Raw genomic sequence first — 18,946 nt, 5'->3', positions numbered from 1 at the left:
GCCGGCCGTACATACAAGTGGTAGATAATATAGGGTGATTATCGTCTCTCTTTCACATATACATGAACAAGTATCATCGTCAAAAGGAGGATCAGTCCTTCTTGAAATCGTCATTGAAAGATAGACTGAAAGATATTCACACATGAGTGAACAACTTAACAACTTTCAAGCAATGCCATATTCTTTGTTTGTTTCTGATAGAAGGCCTTACAAACTACTGAACCTTGGCGTATTATTGCGAATATTATGTGCCTCCTACTTACAATGCTTCTTTCTTAGCAACTTCATGGATGTTGGCAAGACCGGGTCGGTCACCCATGCCAAAATGTTGGGGCATACCAATGTATCTACATTTCCCCCCTTTTTTTTTGTACGTGCCGGCCGGCCCATTCCTTTTTTTTTCTTCGAATTTTTTTTTCAATTTTATGACGATTTTTTGATTTTATCTCTTCAAAGAAAAAAAATTCATTACAGTTCTCATAAGGAACTCTTTGACATCTAAACAAGGACATATACTAAGGGTCAAGTAATGATCAGTGTCTCCTCAGCGATGAGTCGGAAGGTCTCAAAAAAATTATTGATCCGAGATGGGCATATTTCAGAGAAGTTGGGCCGATTTGATATCATACTCCTTTAAAGCGATGGATCCAATAAACGTGTTCAGGTCATCATACCTTATAGGTATTTATTTATTTATTTTTTTTTTTGTGAAAAAAGTTGGGATGTTTGGTATATTGCATGGGCATGAAAGAGAAAATTGGGCCGTTTTGATATCATTTCCTTTTATATGATGAATCCAAACGGTACTGCCATCATATTTTTTGGGTGCTTGGTTTTTTTTTGGTAAAAAAAAACCAAGCACCCTTGTTTGGGTAATTAGTGACATTTTTTGGATTGGGCCGAAATTTTGTACAAAAATCATATTTTTGTTTTTTTGGAAGGATATCACGTATTTTTGGTATGACTTCTACGAAGTATCAGGCAAAGAGAGTTCCCATTTTAAATTTAAAAGTTGTTCCCGCGGGCGCGAGGCAGAGAGGAAACGACCCCCCCCCCCCCTCGAAAGCGGCCCACCTTTTTTTAAGGAATTTCGTTCAAACCGCATGTCAATATCTGTAATCGTTCTCGAGACATGAGTAAGGAAGGATCCATATTTTTGGCACGCCCTGTACGTCACAGAAAAAAAAACCGCAGGTCAGTATTGAAATCGTGACAAAGTTGGGTCACTTGACGTAATGCCTAATTCTCATTGGCTACGAACGATAGAAACTACAGTAAAGCGCATTGACTTATAACGCAATCTAGGTCGCGCGGTAGGTAAGACAGCTAGCGGGGTAAATCAAGGTAAAGACGCGCCTTTCGCTTAGTGGATACATCCGGATATACGAACGAAAAGTACCCGTATCAGGCAACGGCACTGGCATGACAGGCATTTCCATTGTCTCGGTCTCGGACTTGCTGGGTGTTGCTGAGTTGCCTATCGTCCCGCCTGAAGGGACTCTAGTCTCGCCGAAATTTCCTAATGCGCAGTCTAAGCCATCTGTGGCCATAGATAGTGCATAGAGACAAAGAGGTTATGATAATTATGTTATTGTTTCGTTTGGAAATTTTGAATCGGGTTTGAGCAAAATAGCATTGCAATTTCAATTTCTCCTGGCTCCTGTCTCGTTTTCTATGTCATATTATTTCTGAAATTAATAACAATATAACTTCTTGAATGGTTTTCTCATTGTACGCACGAAACATTTTCAATTTTATGCTGCCCCGAGGAATAATACTTCCAAATGTGACCATTCTTGATTTTGCATGATTCCTTCTCTCTCTAGGTACCTTTTTCGTTGTGAGTGAGTTTTCTTTTATGATTCTCTGATTACTGAGGGCACAATGCTGGGCACAATGTGCCTGAAACGAAAAGTTGCTACTTACTTGTTTACTATGTGCATTCCTATCCAGACATCATATGAAATCATCTTGGTACTTGCGTTAAATCTTTCCGTTCATAAGGAGATGGTATACAATAAACTTTAGTTGTGATGACATAAAGTTTCTCAACTGCATGCTGATTATTGAAACTATGTCAGTACGACAAGGCAAGACAGCCCTATCTTGACCGTGCAATATGTCGCATTTCGATCTCTTATCAGACTGCTTCAAACTTTCAATAATCGGCCTGCTGCAATGAAATCCTTTTATAGCTTTCATTAAAATAATATTTATTCTATTCTTGATCAAAACGAGGGAGGCCCTTGAGTATTACTACGGTTCCTTAAATAGCTATTGTAGGTAAGAACAGTTGCGGTTACTTGAAATGAAGGCTAATAATTTGAGAATAATTGAGTTCAGTCCCTCAGAGCTGGTAAGTATATCATGTGGAGTTCCATCATTTACACTGCTTATGGCCATCCCTGCTCTGTAACCATTCAAATCGCAGCTTCTCCGAGTTACAATTTCATAATCAGGAATAACATTGCACGATGCTCTCTTATGAAAGAGTGTTTGGGGAAGTGAGTGACAAAAATTCTCTATCTTGAGGCAACTAGTTTACTCCCAGCTAGAAAAGATAACCAGTAGGAGTTGATGCTTTCGCGAGCTAAAATCATAGTTGCCACAATTGAAATTGTTATAGTTGCAAAGACATAAACCTTCTGTACTGTAATGAAACAGTTTGATAACATTTCATTTTTATAAGCCTGTATCTGCCAATGCTGGTCATACAGAGTCGACAGCGATTGAGTTTCAATGCGTTATCAGGGTACAACGGAGAATACCATTCTAATTCTTGGTTTTACTTTCAATAACATTTCATTTTTATGAGCCTGTATCTGCCAATTCTGGTTATGCAGAGTCGGCAGCGATTGAGTTTCAACACGCTATCAGGGTAAACAGAGAATACAATTTTGATTCTTGGTTTTACTTTCAAGGATGGATAAAACAGTCCATTTTCTGTCACACCTTCAGGCATGAACTTTTCAGCTAAGAACTCAAACAAACGACAACTTAGGAGCCACTTGTCATGTACGATTCTTCTGGATTGGTCTGTCCCTTTCGCACGGTAGACCGAGAACCAGAGTTTAAAGTAAAAACATTACATTACCTTTACTCAAGGCTTAGTTTTATATCCTACGCTATTTGATCCCTCTCATAAGATTCTATCAAGCTAATGATTCTGCCGGTAAGTTAATTATGTGGAGTACCACCACATCTATGCTGGGAATTGCCAGGAGATCCTGCAACTATCCGATTAAGGTAACTCTCACATCGATATAGTGGCAGGCAAAGTGAGTAGGTATCAAAATTTGTCAGGCGAGGACTCAGATAATCTAGATTTCAGGAGGCACTGATGTTTTATATTGAACAGCCACTCTGTATGTGGTATAGCCACTCCTATATGTGATAAGCAGTGACGGCAAGTTTGCGTCTCCAGGAACTGCAAATTTTAGCCAATGGGTAGAGAGGTTATCATAAAGGATAGCCTGCATTAGTTAGCAGATCAATTTTATTAAACCAATGAATTAAAGTAGTATAGAATACATACCTTCTGCAGAGGTCAATATGAAAGGTCTTTATTAGAAGAATTTTATCCCAACACAGGCAAATTAGTCGATTCAATCAACTTCTGACACAGAATCCAAGAGACTTGCTAATAATCAAATTAACGGTAATGTTTAAAGTCAAGTATCTTGGATGTTGTGACATTGAGTTGATTTCATTAACGGAGCGCTGCGTAGCTTCTTTGAGTAGACACATACGCACGACTGATTGGTGAATGCGTAAACCGCGTTTCCAATATAGAGCATTACAAGTCTATGAAAACATTGAGGCTTTATGCACCGATAGCATGATACACTGAGAAGAGACACATCAACTCCAGAGGAGTTCGGCTGCTAGCAAAATTTTAGGAGAAAGTGGAAACACAACTTCATCCCCACAAATTGAGACCCCGACAGACATCATCGTATTGAGGGAAAGGATGATTTTCTGGTGGATAGTTGTTGAATCTGATTAACGAGAATAGTATCTAGGGCTCACTAATATCATCAATTATTCATAAACAATTACTTGTAAAGATCACTAGATCCGGGCCGCTGGGAAGAAATAGCAGGTTGCGATCTGAGTAGGTACTTACTGTAACAGCACATGGTAACAGCTCATAGTAAGGGTGTGGGAATCATAAAAGGATTATATAGAAATGGATCCAGTTATCTTCGGCTACGATAAAATGGAAACACGCATCAATTAATCTATCTTCATCTTATTATTTCAATTAATCTATCTTCTTCGTATTAATTAAATATTTAAAGCCATAATAACAGTAGCATAACCTGAAATTTAACCTCTGGAGTCGGCGCTCACCATCCATCGCGCGGTTCTACAAGTTATTTTCAAATTCAAATGTGCTTGAAGAATTGAAGGACCCGCTCCTTCTTTCGATTATTTCTCCTTTCGACGTCTATGTAAGTCTGAAAACTTTTCAAAGGTTTGATCCTTGGAGTTTACAGATTCTAATTATCCCCAGTTTGATGGGTTTTATGCTACCCTTACCTCCACAGCCCTGGCAACATATCCGACTTTCAGAGCAGCAATAAACGACCTAATTATTAATTGTTCTTGATTACACCTCAACAATATCAAATTTCCAAAAAATCATTTTTAGTATATGTGACGCTGATTCGAAATATCTATACTTGTATGGGGTTTTTTTCTACGGTATAGCTGTAATGTCAGTGAACTAAACACGATGGTCAATCCCGCGGCCGACCGTTTCGCGGCCCCGTATCTGCTCTCTGCTCATCAACAATTCCATCAGTGTCAGCTTTTGGGGTCCATGTCGTCAAAAACGATCGTCAAGTTTTGGGGTCCAAAATTTGTCGTTAAAGCTTAATAACTTTTTAATATTTAACTAAACTTAAAAAGGGTGGGCATTACGAGTAGAGCTGAGCATACTCTACCCAAATATTATAGGGTTTTTGGGGTTTACTCTCCGACTTAATTAGTAGGAGAGCTTAATGGACCGCAAACCGTGCAGAAAAGCCGGTCGCGTTGTTTCGTGTAAAACTAGTTAGGCAGCAGCCACCCGTCTTTTTTTTTTTTTTTTTTTTTTTTTTTTTTTTTTCATTTGGTCTCGTCACTTTTTAGGGGGAGTTTTTTAGGATTGGGCCGGGGTGGCTACCGCCACCTAGAATCTTAGGCTGAAATTTCAAGACGCCCCCGGAAAGTTCCTTGACTTGAAATCCCCTTGGAATTACCTCAAGCGAAGGGCTTTGTGTGCGGATGAGGAACTCGCGGAGAGTTTTCAAAGCAAGGTGATTCCAAAGAGCGTATTCAAATTCTGGCATTAGTGATGGAAGATTTCAGGCCGCGAAAACATGTGAGAGGATAAGTTGAATCAGGCACAATGGTATATAATTATCGCACGCAGACACTCAAAAGAAGCCTTTCTCCGCGGGGAATCTACGGCACATATACTTCTTTTGCATAAATAAATGCGTCCAAATATTCTTATCGGAGCCTCTAAAAATCACTTGAATTGAGTAGAATATCATTCTGTGCCTATTACCTAACCTGACACTGGATTTTGCTCTCGAGATGGGAAGCCCGAGATGGTACTTCACATCTCCTTGATATCATTCAATTTCTTTTCCAAGAATCGTTAGTCCCCAACGAGTTGTTAGTCCAACTCGTTTTCTACCCAATTCGTCAATTTATCCTGGGGAAACATACGAATGCATGTATCAGGGATCAATAGTGTTACATAACATACCTCTCAGAAATCTCTTTGAGTCCAATTAGACTTGCTTTTATCTAATTTCTACCTCAAAATCAAGTCATTATCGAACAAAAGGCTATGTGTTCTGCAACATTGTAATCCTTTTCGTTTTGTTCTCTTTATATTGTACATCTTTGCTTAAACTTAGGTCTCTAATTTATTGAATCGAGTATGCAAATACACAAAAGAGAAATTAGAGCAATTTTGTTAACGTAATTTCATCGGAACCGGGAAATTTTAGGCTTTAGCTATCATCATCTTGAAAAACGACCAGAATTTAAACTTGCACACACCAGACAACTTAAAAAGCGCCAATCTTAATATTTAATTTGAAAAATAGAATGAAATTGTGAATCAACCACTGTACTAATTGCGAGGGGCGTTGGTTCATTTGAAAGGTGTTGTTCTCAATGCTTCGGGAAAACTATAAATTATTTTCTGGGGTTCGTCCCCGATTTTTAAATCCCTAAAAACTCATAAATTGGATGAGGGGAAGTGGGGGTTTTTTGTTTTTTTTTTTCGGAAAAGTTTTGTTGCTACGCATCTTACTTTACTGTTTGCTGTCTTTTTATCAGCTGTTTTCGTTCAACAATCATCATTAAGTGAGGTTACTTCCAACACTCAACTGCCATCAACTTACATTTTTCTTTTCCGCGTTTTTTTTTTTTTACGGTTTTTCATGATTGGTTCCATCTTTTTATCTTTTTCCTATTGCCAATTTTTTCCTCATTAAGGCAATAACCTCCAAGTTTTTTTTCTCATTTCCGATCAGAACTTTTCACGCTGTTTCTTTTCAATGTGTATAAATATGTTTATTATTAATTTCCATTTTCATTTCATCTTTTTTCTTCTGATTTATTTTTTTTAATTTAAAAAATTGAACTTTTCAGTTATGATTTTGTTAAAATAATAATAATTTTTACTAATTTTAATTTTAAAAACAGTTGTTATGAGTGAAATTTTGAATGACCGAGGCGGTCGTCCTCCAAAACGTGGTCGCGTTTTCCACAATTCTTCCCATGTTCGTTTAGTGAAGCAAGAACTTAACTCTGTTATTAGTATAGAAAATCAAAGTTTCATTTCTTCATTTCGGAAGTATAAAATTGATGATCAGAACTTTGATGAAAATTTTGTTACCAAATTTTCAGTCGGTTCAATGAATATAATTTGTCATCATTTTGATGCTCGCCATTTTCAGGGTGAAATGTCCAATGGTCATTTTAATAACTGCTGCCAAAATGGCTTAATTTCTTTACCGAGTATTCGGACAAATACCGATTTGAAATCATTATTTTTATATTCTCCAAATTTCATAAAGCATATCAGAAATTATAATAGTGCTGTTGCTTTTGCCTCTTTCTCTGCAAATCGAATTGATATTCCGGGTGATGGACCTTATTGCTTTAAAGTTCAAGGATCCATATATAGGTAAGTTTATTTAATATTTACCGTTACGTAACGTACTTTTTTCAGTTTCTCAGTCCGCCCCTCCTCCTTCCCACCCCTTAACGCATCCGAAATGCAGCTGCATCCGGATACTGCATTTAAATCTTTCCTCCTCTGTTAGTTACTATTTGGACTTTGTCTATTCGTTTTGTTCTAAACATTTTAAAAATAAACAGTTCAGAGAAAATAATAAGACTTAAAAATCTGTTTAATAGTGTTGTTATTATTTTATTACTCATCTCTAAATTTTATTTTTTGCATTGAAAAACACGTGAAACGATATCGGGACGATCACATGGTTTTTCACCGTTTTTAAGTTCGTTTTTGATTTCCGCCAGTTGGGATTACAAGATGGGGTAGTAAGATAACGAAACAAGAAAAAGATAACATACCAACAAATACGGAAACCAGAAAGCAGACTGAACATGGAAAAAACGAAGAAGAAAAAGCGGAAAAAGTGGATGAAGTTAAAACAGGAGCAGAAAAAGAAGAAGAACCAGAAGGAACAGCTACTGAAGAAGAAAACGAAGAAGCAAAAAAGAAAAAGACAAAAGGAGGAAAGAAGAAGAGCAAAGTTGTAGGAAATATAGGAAGAAAAGCAGGACAGAAATGGCAAAAGAAGAATCAACAATTTAATCGAAAAAAAGCAAAGTATTTAAAAAATAAAAAAATCTTCTTTAAATTAGTTTGAGAACAAATGTAAAACCTAAAAAATAATTTTGTATGAAGATTAAAACAAAATTTTAGTTTAAAGCTTACTAAATAAAATTACAATTTTTGAAAACATTTGTTATATTTATTCTCTCAAAGAAATAATTAGACCCGATTCAAAGACAAAACAGAAAATTAAATGAAAATGAATAAAAAAAAAAAAAAAAAAACATGTGAAAGTGAAAAGTGTACAGGAAAAATAAGGGGCTGCGAAGCAGCCCCATAAGCCCCTAGTAGCAATTAAATTAAAAATCCACGCAAAACCAACAGAATTTCTTTCACAAGTTCCTATGACGCGGGACTTTATTTTTAAATTAAAGTTTTATTTTTAAATATGTAACCATCAGATGAAAGTTCGGGGACCGTCTTCCCTCTTCCCTTCAACAGGGCATGTTTACTCAATAAGAGAACAATGTAGGTACGGATTACATAATAAAATCAAAAGGAACTACGACGGGCATCGAATTCTGCATGCGTGATTCCCTTAAGCACAAATAGTTTAAGTAGTACTCAGCACCTTACTGCCCCGAACATTAATATCACCAATGGCGTGGCGTGCTTTGCGAAATATCGATTGAGCTGCCATTTAAACCAATGGAAAAGGATCGATAAACCGAGTGTTCGCAATAAACACCTTCATAATCGATTCTCTACCTTAGCTTCAAATGGGGATATACCGATAATCGATCTATCACGCCTCGCCACTGAATATGACCACTTTATGGCAGGAAACCGTGATTTTGTATTGTACATCAGTAAATCCACTCAACCCTAAGAACTCCTTCAAAATACTTCCGTAAGACACGCGCCACCGTCAATTTTTTTCATCCATACAGATCGTATTCGATACATCAAACGGGTGAGATTCGATATCGATTGGTTCAAAACATAAACATAGCCTCAATAGTTTTTTTTTTTTTTTTTTTTTTTTTTTTTTTTTTTTTATTGAGAGTTTAGTGGCTTCTATTCCTTTAGGAATCTACAGCCATCTATAGGCACTATTTATTGTCCGAAGACATCAGGGAGTTTGGTAGACATCCATGCTCGGGCTTACAAATTTTCACGGATTAAGATTAAGGCCGAGCGAATTTTGCTTACAGATCCACTCGTCAGTCCATGAAAATTTGTCCCCACCACCGGGATTCGAACCCGGGACCTATTGACCTAGAGTCAGACGCGCTAACCACTAGGCCAACCTGGCGGCTAGCCTCAATAGTCAATTGAGTAATCTGACGGAACGGGTCTTTTATGATAGATTTTTTATTCGTGCGAGTACTAATTGGCCAAAAGTAGTCAAATTGCGACGAAATTTCTCATTTCCACTTTTCTTACAAATGAATCAGTGACTTCGAAAACACACCAACTCCAGTTTTTTTCGGTTTTCACTTTTTTACGGTTTAGTAACAATAGAAGCATCTGCACGCAAAAGGAAACATCGAAATTGCAATCGGAAGTGCTCGAAACAGCGACGGGAAAAGGGAAAAATCGATGTATTTCATTGGAAATACCAGTTTTTGGCCATTTGAAGGGAAATCGGGTGACCATCCGATTCTGCGGGGTTTTTTTCGGTGCAGTATACCTTGTATCAACAAGTTATATAAATATTCAAGCGTTATTTAGGTCGAAAAATATACATTTTTCTGGACAGACTATGAAAAATCAGTATTTAAAAGTCGGTGAGAACGAAAACACACCAACTCGGAAATTTTTAAACGCTTAATTCTCTCTCATCAAACATGGTGTATCGACTTCAACTTGGTTCTTTACAAAGTCTCTAATTACTTGTCCTTTGGCACCAAAAAGGTTTTTCTTAAACTAACTTCTTCGCCCGCTGCGCAGTTTTAAGTGTTTCCTGAACAATTTTTTTTCCGAATAGGTGTGTTTTCAAACTCACTGATTCAAATATCCTTGCATTTTGGTTTGAGGTTATATTCTACTGTTTTGAACTAAACGATACATCGAACCACTATCGAATACGATCCATCCAAAAACTGAATTGGCATATTTAAAAACGGGGAGGAGAGATCACCGTCGCAATGGCAAGTCTCCTTAAGTAAGATTAATGAACACACCGTGTCATATATTGTGCGAAGTTTGCTTGTGCGATTTTATACGACGAGCTCTCATTATTCAGTGTAGGGACGGAATACTTGCTCGAGAAACTTCCCTCAATTCTCCAGCCTATCCGGAGAGTGGAAAAAACTTCCCATTGTTCATGGCGGGCTGGGGTGTTACCCGGTGCACTAATTTATTTCCTTATTTGCTACGAAACTTTTCGAATATATAGATTAGGTTGCCTTCAGTGAGCGCCGAGTTACTTCTCGCCGATAATTTTTCCAGTGGCGTGGCGTGAATTGCGATAAATCGATTGTTATGCCATTTAAACCTATGGAAAAGGATCGGAAAACAGGGTGTTCGCAGCGAACACCCAAATAATCGATTCTTTACCATAGGTTTAAATGGCATAACGATCGATACATCGCAATTCACGCCACGCCACTGAATTTTTCTTCTCGTGCGTCGCATGGTATTAGAAAAACTCCTCGCCGAGGGATACGATTTAGAGAGACGGGAAAGCGATGGAAAACGACGAACGCTGTAATGCCATTCTCGGGAAAAACGCAGTATAAACATTCAAAAATTGCCAAATTTTCCCGGATAAAACACGCATTATTGAGGGAGCTTTGCATATTTTTCCTTGAAATTTTCAGGTATTTTTGATCAAATTGTGTTCCAAACCACCTTAAACTTTGAAGAAAAATATCCTAAAGTTTCCTCGAAAATTTGTATTTTAGCGGAGGAAATTTGGCAATACGTGAGGGATCATATGGACTGCATTTTGCAATTTGGAACTATAAATTCTGGCTTATCTGAAAAAAACACTTACGTGTAAAGGGAAACTAATGGCACATACGTTGTTTTTAAACCGGGCCGAAATTTATAGTTCCGAATTGCAAAATGTAGTCCACATGGTGCTTTCTCTTAGCACGGCGGTATATTGCTTCATCCAAGGAGCCTTCTCAATTTCACTATTTATTAGCAACTTAATTCCCTCCTCGTTTTTAAAAAAACCTGGGATTGTGCCTCTCATTTTGTTTCACGATCACGTGACTTCAATGGTGGACCACAATGGTGAATTTTTATAATATTTGAAACGATTAAGCTCAGTCAAGTTTTAAACAAGTAGAATATGTCGTCGAAGGACCGGAACTTCATTCCGAGGTTTTCAAATTGATTCAAACAATTAATTTATTGTCCGAAATGCAATTTTTATCAAAATTTGATCTGATTTTTGCATGAAATCTGAGGAAAAATCAGTGGAATTTCTAGTTTAAAATGCCCAAGATTCTCCTGTTCAATATGCAATTTGCAAGGAGAAATTTGCCAACATTTAAATGGAGTTACGCGTGCTTTCGTAAGGAAGACGACGAATAGTGCTGAGTCAACACCTCTTCGCGGGGAAAGCAAGGTCGACAAATTCAAAAAATTAAATTAGGGTAGAAAATTTGAGTTTCAGTACAAGATTGAGGGGATGAGAGGGAGAGTGTGCATCTCAAGCAGTTGTATCGGAAAAATTTTTTTAAAGATGTCGACAATCTCATCAAGCTTAAGTTCCACTTTAGGACGGTCGCATCTTTTCCGCAAACGCTGAAGACTTCGCACGAACTCAGTTCATCAAAGTCAACTTTTCAAAGGCATTTCAAGAAGTGCGCGGTGAATTCCGGGCGCAGACACCTCTATAACCGTCCAAAATTGAATTTCAGCCGAGGCAAAGGGCTGCTTCGAATGTTCGGTCCGTATTAACGAGCCCCCGCCCCCCCTTCCCTCTCCCTGGGCCCACTCCTCGCGCCTTCTGTAACCGTGCTCTCATTGCCAGTTCATCACACAGGGGGTGGAACGGGAATTTTGGTGGACAAAACTTTGCTATGACTTCAACACTGTAGATTGGTGGTAAGAAAATGTAAAACTTCCGGAAAAGTTAGTTTAAGAGCTGGGAATTTTTGAGTTTGCTCTAAAATTCTCCAATCGCCTGAGGAGATCTTTGCTGGGTCTTGGGGGCAGCTGGAAACTAAGACTCTTTAGAAAATCAACAGTGAAACTGCAAAAATGCGTGTGTCGACTCCTACTTTATTTCTGAAATGGCGAACGAACCGACATTTTTTAAGTTTTCACAGTATATTATTTTTGAGGAGGTGATTTATTGAATTTTTTTTTTTTTTTTTTTTAAAAAAAAATGATTTTTAGTAGTTTCTTGTGTAGAAAATGAAGCATGACCGGAATTCCGCAATGCCGCAAACCGAGATACCCAAAATTCTGCAGTTTCACCATCGAAATGTTAAAAATGGATTGAGAGCTGTTTTCTCTCAACGAGATAGCACAGAGAGGTAGAAATCCTCCCTGAGTTTTCCTATAATCCACTGCAGGAAATTACCATCCAGGATGGAAAGTGGTTTGAGTTTTGACGAAATTAATCCCCTTACAAAGCAAAACTTAAAATCCTGCGTCACAGGGAGTTCTTGGGCCTGAATACTAATTTTACAGTCTGAACGACATTTCCTACTCTGGTGGGAGATAATTCGGTAAAAATCGTAAATTTTGGTTAAAATTGAACAAGCGCCTATTCAAAGTACCCGGCAAACACGAGGTTAAATGATATCAATTTGATATAGAATCAGGCTTCTAGCCCGGATTCAAAGCGTCGCGCTAAATTTTCCACATCTCAGAGCAAAGGATCGATGAAAATCTGAAATTGACAATGACTTAGTTCGGTCGTCCACTTGGCATATCGATAAGCGGAGTATACGATTATTGAAAGTTCACGCAGTGCTTTTCAAAATATTGTTCCGTCGGAAAAGGTAAGGTTGTGGTGTGAGCTTTTTATTTTCAGCCGCAGGGCGTCTGTTGGCGAAGGGTTCGAGGGCTAGGGTCGAGAGTGCTTGAAACAAAATACAAATAATTACTTACAGCTTTCGAGCGAGAAATGGACGGAACACAAACAACAGCCCGAAACAATTCGACGAACCACGAACTAGGAACTACTGAATTCAGCTATTCATATCGCACTGGCATGCCACCGGGTCGGTCAGATAAAGGCGCGAATGGCTCCTCTAACTTGTACCGGTGGACTTGACGTCATGATAAGGAACTCTTACAAGCAAATTTCAAAAGAGCCTACTCCTCCTAATAATTAAATCAATGCTATCTCCGCCGTTTTCGGCACAGTCGATTGTGTCTTTTTGCAATGGCTTCAGCATCCTCCCCTCTCGCCGCTCCCTCCTCCGTCCTGGATAGAACAAACAATGTTGTCTCATTGTTATGGGGTCTTTTTTCGAAAGTTCTAAGAGGTCATAGAGATAGTTTGCTCATCAAGTCATTGGCGTTTCTCTTATTGCAAAGTATCCAAGATCATACTCTTTTTGCATTATAAAAAAAGAAAAATCCGATCATATGAATTTAAGTCCGGTGCTTCAAGTATTCGATTTATCAAGCAAAACCGCCTATTCGTGTTACTACATGTTCGATGTATATTTCCGAACACTCAGTTCCTGAAACCGAATCTTGTATCCTAGTTCCTTTCAATCCGGGAGTTTGATCGGTTGCGCCAGAAGATTTATTAAAGAATCGAAAAGTTCGTTTTTCAACAGACAGAGCAGCGGGTCGATTGTCGAATCGTTATCGAATGATCCTGATCAATAAATCCCTGTCTCAGCAATGATTCATATCGATAAAGGTCATTTGATATCGGTCCAACAATCCTGGCACAATTTGATCGATATCGAGCACCAAAATTTGGTCCGTTAGATCCCACCTATTTTGCACTGGAAAAAAAACACCGGCTGTGGAAGTCAAACTCATGAGCGTGCTCACAGTACTCACAGACATACCGGGGTTCAGAGGCCGAAAGTTCCGGGTGCTGGAGCCGGACTGCCGTGCAAAAGCCCTTGTCCCACGATCAAATGAGCTCATAAAATAGTCATCAAATGCAAGATGGCGACTGGTTTTCGCGCAAGTCTGCTATCAAAAGTTAGCGGGTCGTCAAATGTTGATGAACCGCCATCTTGCATTTGATGAATTCATTTGATCGTGGGACACGGGCTTAAGGAAGAACGCCGTATGAGCATTCGAGAGTGGCCAAATTTCCTTCGATAAAATGTTTATTTTTGAGGAAATTTATGAATATTTTTTTCGAAATTTTCAGAAACTTTAGGTAAAATTGCAAACAAAATTATCTAAAAAATTGAAAAAAAATCATCAAAATTTCATGCGTTTAAATTTTGTAAATCATGCTCGACCTCTCCCATTGGCTCGATCCAGCGTGAGCCGGAGAAACGGGTGCTACAGCCAGAACTTTGCTTAAATTCGCACCATGGCTGAAGTTCAACTCTTTGGTTAAAAATTATCATTCAGCGAATCTTAGTGTCAACTTCCACACTACACACCACAGACAATACCGCCGTGCTCAGGAAGAACGCCGTATGAACATTCAAAGTTCCCGAATTTCCTTCAATAAAATGTTTATTTTTGTTTTGAAGGAAGTTATGAATATGTTTTCTCGAAATTTTCAGGAACTTTAGGTAAAATTGCAAACAACATTATCCGAAAAATTGGAAGAAAAATATTCATAATTTCACCAGGAAACTGGTGCTTTATGAATGGAAATTTGGCAAAGCCTGAAGGTTCATACTGCGTTTTTCGGTTTTGAAAATATATTGTCTCTGAGGGCGATCGAGAAAACACTGAAAAAAGAAAATGGTAGATTTTACCATAATCTGACACAGTGATACGAGTATGGTGATAAACACCAGACTCTGTGGTAGCATTTACCATATTATGGTAAGAAACACTTGATCTGGTGAATAATACTATAATTTTGGTTATTTTCACTAAATAGTATCACTGTGTAAAAATCAAGTGGACTCATAGCAAATGGTATCATAGGTGCTGGTTACACGCTGAAATTTCCATCAATTTCCGATCAAATGGTGACTGGTGCGCACCATCTACCATCAAATTTCTGCGGCCTGCAAAAATTTGATGGTAGATGATGGAACTGTGGGGCTCATTCTTCATCTGATTTCCACACAACCGTGCTTATTTCATGCTTATTTCAATCAACAGGCTGTTTTAATAAATTTTACTCATCCATCTAGATAACTCTCGAACGCTATCTTGGTCATCATTTTGATCGGAATGGGCCTGTTGCATGCAAGAGATACAGCCGTGCGAATAGACTTTTTAGTGGTTAAATGACACGAAAATTACGATGCTCACATTAAAAAAGTCTGAAATACACTCCTTATTGCGCAATTTGCGTTGTCAGGAACGCACTTTTTTCAAATTTCCCGCGTCTGGGGGCAGTTTTCTAACGGAAACAATTAACGGCAACTCGCGGCTATTTCCGGTCAACTAAAACTGACAACATAACCTAAAAATCGGAGTTCTTGATATCGTGAAATGAAATGTAGAAGGATTGCGTTGGAATATTAAAAGTTGATCGATTTGGTTTCTGCATAAAGCGTATATGGACCACTATAAGAGATCACGTTGGGTTTGTATACAAACTGAAGGAAAAAATAACAACAACAACAACGACTCGACATCTTCCGGAAATCACCGAGCCCGCCGTTTGCTCGTTTCCGGTGATTAGAAAACTGCTCCCAGACGCGGGAAATTTGAAAAACCGCGTTCCTAACAACGCAAATTGCGCAGTAAGGAGTGTATTTCAGACTTTTTTAATGTGACCATCGTAATTTTCGTGTCATTTAACCTCTAAAAAGTCTATTCGCGCGGCTGTATCTCTTGCATGCAACAGGCCCATTTGACGATAATTTGATCGTGTAACCAGGCGATTTTTTTTTCAGTGAGTGTGAGAAAAATTCAAGAGAGAGGAGCCCGAGCGCCCAACGCTGTGAAGGAGTGTTTGAAGTTCAAGTGCACCCTCAAAAAGGAGCGGGCCATCGGGTCCATGCGTGATCATATTGACATCTGTTCGGTTATCTCTCGGCTCTGTGCTTCAACCTCGGAAATGTGGTTCAATGTTTCTCAAGAGCTTTGCCGGGAGCGGTATCAGTTACTGCCGTGAGCCTTTGCCCGCCTTTTGCGAAACAACAGTTCTCGATTTGTTTCGCTAACGGCCACCTTTTCGCAATCCGCCCCGGGAGTGAATCCACGCACATATTTTTCTTGTCATCAACAAGCCTCCGATTCAAGCTTGAACGGTTCGCAATGAAATCATAACCTTTAAAACCTCCATTTCATTTTTGAAAAGAGAAAAATCTTTAGTATTCTTTGTTTTATTTATTCATTCTTCTTTGAATCATCAATATCCTCTGAGTCTGTATCTTACGTGTCGGTTTTTTCTACCTAAATATTTAGTTCTAACTGCAGTTTTTTTTTGGATTATTTCTTTCATTTTAGTTCTAAATATTTTTTACCTCTTATTCTTTTCTTGGCTTTCAATGACATGGTGTTACTTATTTATAACAACGTATTTTGGGTTTTTTTTTTTTTAAATCGACCTCCTGTCTATGGCAATTTTGCAAATTTTCATCATTGTTCTTATTTTTGACAAAATAGTTATCAAAAATTTGAAATTTTGAGAGAAAATTTGGGATTTTATGGTTTTAGAAAAGCTATGACATAGATTTGTGACCCCCCGAATTCAAAATCCAAAATTAGTTCATGCCATAGAGGGTCAAAAACTCTTTATTAATAGGAAATGGATACTTCAGGAAAACCTTCTTCGTGCGTTGCAAGGATTTTTTGTTGGGCCTTTTTTCTACGTTCTGAAGTCTCATTACATTGGAATTATAACTAAGAGAATAACTTTTTTTTGTAGTACTAGAATACACTCAAAGAAGGAGCCACACTTGATATATTTTTCATTTTTATATTCAGACGCGTTTTGAGCTCTAGCTAATTTCTAGTCGATCTGGTTAGCCTTGCAATGTTTTTTTTTTTTTTTTTTTTTTTTTTTTTTTTTTTTTTTTTTTTTTTCGCTAGAGAATCCATTTGTACGCTATTGCCTTACCCGAAACCTGGTTGAATTTTATAATTTGAAACATAAGTGTCAATCGCTCTTTTGGTATATTTTAATGTAGTTTCGATACTTGTGCGGTATTGACTTTTAATGAATTATTGACGAACAATCTTAGTGAAGACTGAGTGTCCCGATGAAGTCGGAAAATAAAGTTGAAGGAAGTACGAAGTTCCTTTTTTTTTTGTAGAATTTTTGACTATTCTTATTCTTTCTATAAACCAGGTGAAGTATTTTAGTACAATTAATATGTATACGGTAAAATAAAACTTTGTTTTCTTCCAGTCATCATACCAGAAAAGATCTTTCTTATTCTTTCTATAAACCAGGAGAAGTATTTTAGTACACTTAATATGTATGCGGTAAAATAAAACTATGTATTCTTTCAGTCATCATAACAGAAAATATGTTGGTTTTCGCATAATTACATTTTCACCGGGGGAAATTCAATTCTCAATTCCAAGTTATCAACAACGCGATGTAATCCACCGATTTCTAATTTGACTTCGATTGGAAGCAATCAAATTATTCCCTTTCATCGCCATTCGCCACCGTTCCCCTGGCGAGCCAAAACTTCATCGCTACCGGATTAAACTTCGTAATGATGGCGTGTTTTCCGGCAAATTTTGAAAGTCGAAAGCGGATAATGTGCGGACCCGCGGCGAAGTTTTATAATATTTGGACAAAGCATCCAAGGATTCACCTTCCAGCTCGGCTGAATCAACCCTCCCCCCTCCTTCCTTCAACGCCCACGTGCAAAGATTATAGAGGAAGTTAAGCAACAATATCTTATACAATTATGCAAGCGCAGTTCAGACGATTATGAACGGAGGACCCCCGGCTATCACTCCGGTGTGAAATTTAGGATTTCATAACGTTTACTCGGCGAGCAACGTAGAACATTGAGCGCACCAGTTTTCAAGACGCTAAGTGGATGGAGTCATCGGGTAACGTCGGACATAAATTTTTTCACCATAACTGCAAATTTTGATGTTAATTTTGTCAAATTTTCAATCTCAGAACATGTTTCTTGGAGAAAATTTTACGAGAAATCCAATGGAACCATTCTCAAAACCCTTCGGTTTTGCGGTAACAGAGTTAGGAGCCCTTAAAGTCTATAAAATGTGTCCGACTTTTCCCTATGACTCGTTTGATTGTGAGACGGTGCAGCTCCAGGCTCTTGCTTTATAACGAAAATTTTGTTCAATTTCTCTCATGATTTTACTTTTTAAAGCGGAGAAATAGTAGCCTGTATCGTTTTTTGCTAAGCAAGATGGACCTGGCAACACTCTGACCAATTCCTAGTTTACCTGTAAGTAATTAGCGATTCAAGGATGAATTATTCATTCTATAGTCTATTTTAGTAGTAAGAAAGGGATATAATTGCAAAATTGCGAACGAAATCGCGCTGAAATCCTCTCAAAAGTTACAAAGAGGATGGAATGCCTGCATTCTGATTCAATCAAATATTGAAAAGGGATGAGAATGTTTATTTTTCAAATAGATAACAATGCGTGCTCGCCCGATACTTGTTGTCTACGCAGCCGAATTGAAGGCGAACTTCAAATGAAGGACACCTACACCAGAAAGTTGCGACAGTGGTTCAATCAAAATGATATATTAGAAGTACAATTTTATAAAAACAGTCTCAACGGACACCTGTACTTCAAAAAATGCTTAAAGGAGGAACTTGGAGGACACGCACATGAGAGCAGTTTTTACTATTTTCAAAAGCAAGCGTTTCAAGTTTTAAAATTACATAGTCTTATGGCACGAAGTTCCAACTCACTTTTTGATCTTTAAAAAGTGGATTTCAGTCATGAATTTATACAGACTATATTTTAAAACTGGTTCTAGTTGAATTCATTAATATCTCAATTTCTTTTAAAAAAAACTGCACTTAACGTGCTGTCCTCCAAGCCTCTTGGATGACACTCTTTTTGAGGAACCATCATAGGACACCCTTCAGAGAAAATGACGTAAAA

At 38.0% G+C, this 18,946-nt stretch overlaps 1 protein-coding gene across 2 annotated transcripts in view; it reads right to left on the bottom strand.

Annotated features, from left to right (window-relative positions):
• The window catches only part of P5CS (Delta[1]-pyrroline-5-carboxylate synthase), a 143,870-nt gene extending 130,820 nt beyond the window's left edge, over window positions 1-13,050 (bottom strand). For both annotated transcript variants that reach the window (XM_072306114.1, XM_072306117.1), the window contains exon 1: window positions 12,890-13,050. The gene's annotated coding sequence lies outside the window, so the exon portion shown is untranslated. The remainder of the gene's footprint in view (window positions 1-12,889) is intronic.
• Between the last annotated feature and the right edge of the window lie 5,896 nt (window positions 13,051-18,946).

This window comes from Bemisia tabaci, chromosome 1, assembly GCF_918797505.1.
Source record: "Bemisia tabaci chromosome 1, PGI_BMITA_v3".
Taxonomy (NCBI): domain Eukaryota; kingdom Metazoa; phylum Arthropoda; class Insecta; order Hemiptera; family Aleyrodidae; genus Bemisia; species Bemisia tabaci.
This window is presented reverse-complemented; position numbering and strand designations above follow the sequence as displayed.